The sequence below is a fragment of the Malania oleifera genome, chromosome 3, assembly GCF_029873635.1.
Source record: "Malania oleifera isolate guangnan ecotype guangnan chromosome 3, ASM2987363v1, whole genome shotgun sequence".
Taxonomy (NCBI): domain Eukaryota; kingdom Viridiplantae; phylum Streptophyta; class Magnoliopsida; order Santalales; family Ximeniaceae; genus Malania; species Malania oleifera.
This window is the reverse complement of record NC_080419.1, coordinates 114246715-114248918: the sequence shown is the minus strand read 5'-3', so window position 1 is coordinate 114248918 and position 2204 is coordinate 114246715. Positions and strand designations below refer to the sequence as shown.

Sequence of the window (2204 nt, the reverse complement as noted above, 5' to 3'; positions counted from 1 at the left end):
TTCTAGGAAAACGATGTAACCAGTTTTGAACTATGTTTATTCTTTGATGTTAATGTGAAATAGTTTTCATTAATGTTTGTTTGAGTTATTCTGTGTCTAATGCTTTTAATTAACTAGCCATTAATTAAATTATTTTAGTCTTGTGATTTGCAACCGAAAGGGGGGATTATAGGATAGATCTTGGATAATTTAGCATAGGTAAATATAGAGATCAAGACTTGTATGAACCTACGTAGCATTAAAAATTAAGGGTCTTACTGCATTCTTGCGTTATTAATTTGCATACTCTTATGTTAAATAATAAACAAGAATAGGTTCTGATTGACTATCGAAAGAGACCTTTGGAAAAATTGGCAATTTGCTAACAAACAGAGAAAACAAAGTCGAATTAGCTAAATGAGTAAAGCATAGTAAGAAATTAGGTGAAATCGGTTTCCTAGAAGTTTTCACCATCAGTAATTTGATACGCGGCATCCAATTTTAAATTCTCCTGAATAGTTTATTTAAAGTAGCTTTGTTTAAATTTCGCAGTCTAAAATTACTAACTTTTCTAAATAAAATCAAGGTTAGCAAAATTTCGGTACTTGGTAAAATTAAGACATCAATCCTTGAGGACGATACTCTACACATTGTTATATTATAAAACTATGATATTGTGCACTTGCAGTTTGCACCAGTCAAGTTTTTGGCGTCGTTGCTGGGGATTGAGTTTATTTTATTTTTTCCAATATCGATAGAAAGTAATCTTGGATTTAATTTAGAATTTTCTTTTTATATTTTTATTTATTTCTTTATCTTATTTTATTTTATTTTATTTTATTATTATTTTTTTGTATTTCTGGTGTGTTTTTTATGTTGGATGTGCAGTGCTAGAACACATGCCATTACTCATTTTGATCGGGAGATTGAAAGAACGCTTAGAGCACTAAGGAAAAAGAGGGTATTAGCCATGGAGAACGGACAAGATAATGCGCAGCCACGCACCTTGAAGGATTATGTGCGACTAGTTGTGAATGACAATTATTCGGGTATCAGACGCCAACCCATTAATGCCAACAATTTTGAGCTCAAACCCACATTAATCAACATGGTGCAGCAGACCCAATTCAGTAGATCACCACTTGATGATCCCAATAGCCATCTAGCGATGTTTTTGGAGATTTGTGATACTGTGAAGATCAATGGTGTTACTGAAGACACCATTAGACTGAGATTATTCCCTTTCTCTTTGGGGGACAAAGCAAGAGGTTGGCTACAATCGCTACAACCTGGGAGTATCACTAGTTGGCAGGATATGGTAGAAAAATTTCTGGCTAAATTCTTTCCACCTGCAAAAATAGCTCAACTCAAGAGTGAGATTGGTCAATTCAAGCAACATGATTTTGAATCACTTTATGAAGCATGGGAAAGGTATAAATATTTGATTCAACGCTGCCCACAACATGGATTACCGGATTGGTTGCTAATTCAGATGTTCTATAATGGGTTGAATGGGCAAACTCAGACTTTATTTGATGCTGCATCTGGAGGAACTTTGATGTCAAAGACACCTAAGGGTGCTACTGCTCTTTTGGAAGAAATGACCTCAAATAACTATTAATGGCCAACTGAAAAAACTATGGCTAAGAAATTTGTTGGAATTCATAAATTGGAGTCGTTTGCTGCACTTTCAGCTCAAGTCGCTTCTCTATCCCATCAGATTTCAGCTTTGATAGCCCAGAGGATACCACAAGGAGCAAAATATGTGGTAGCTACAAGTAGGACAGATCCGAGCATTGGAGCGAGTTAAGAACAGGTTCAATACATCAATAATCGGAACTACAATTATCGTGGTGATCAATTGCCACAATATTACCATCTAGGGCTTCGAAATCATGAGAATTTGTCTTATTGAAATACAAGGAATGCGTTGCAACCTCTTGTAGGATTTGAGAGTCATCAAGGTGAGAAGATGTCACTTGAAGATGCCATGATATCTTTTGTTGAGGAGACAAAAGCAAGGTTTAAAAATACGGATGCACGACTAGACAATATTGAGACTCATTGCAACAATATAAAAGCCACTATGAAGAATCTTGAAATACAAATTGGGCAACTGGCCATGACCATAAATACCCAACAGAGAGGAACTTTTCCTAGAAACACAGAAGTGAATCCTAAGGAACAATGCAATGACATCACACTTAGGAGTGGAAGAGAAATTG

General features: G+C 35.5%; 1 non-coding gene across 1 annotated transcript; it reads right to left on the bottom strand.

Annotated features, from left to right (window-relative positions):
• Positions 1-1342: 1342 nt before the first annotated feature.
• Positions 1343-1449, bottom strand: LOC131152556 (small nucleolar RNA R71). Its single transcript, XR_009136048.1, has one exon. It is a non-coding gene; the product is annotated as a small nucleolar RNA R71 (small nucleolar RNA).
• Between the last annotated feature and the right edge of the window lie 755 nt (positions 1450-2204).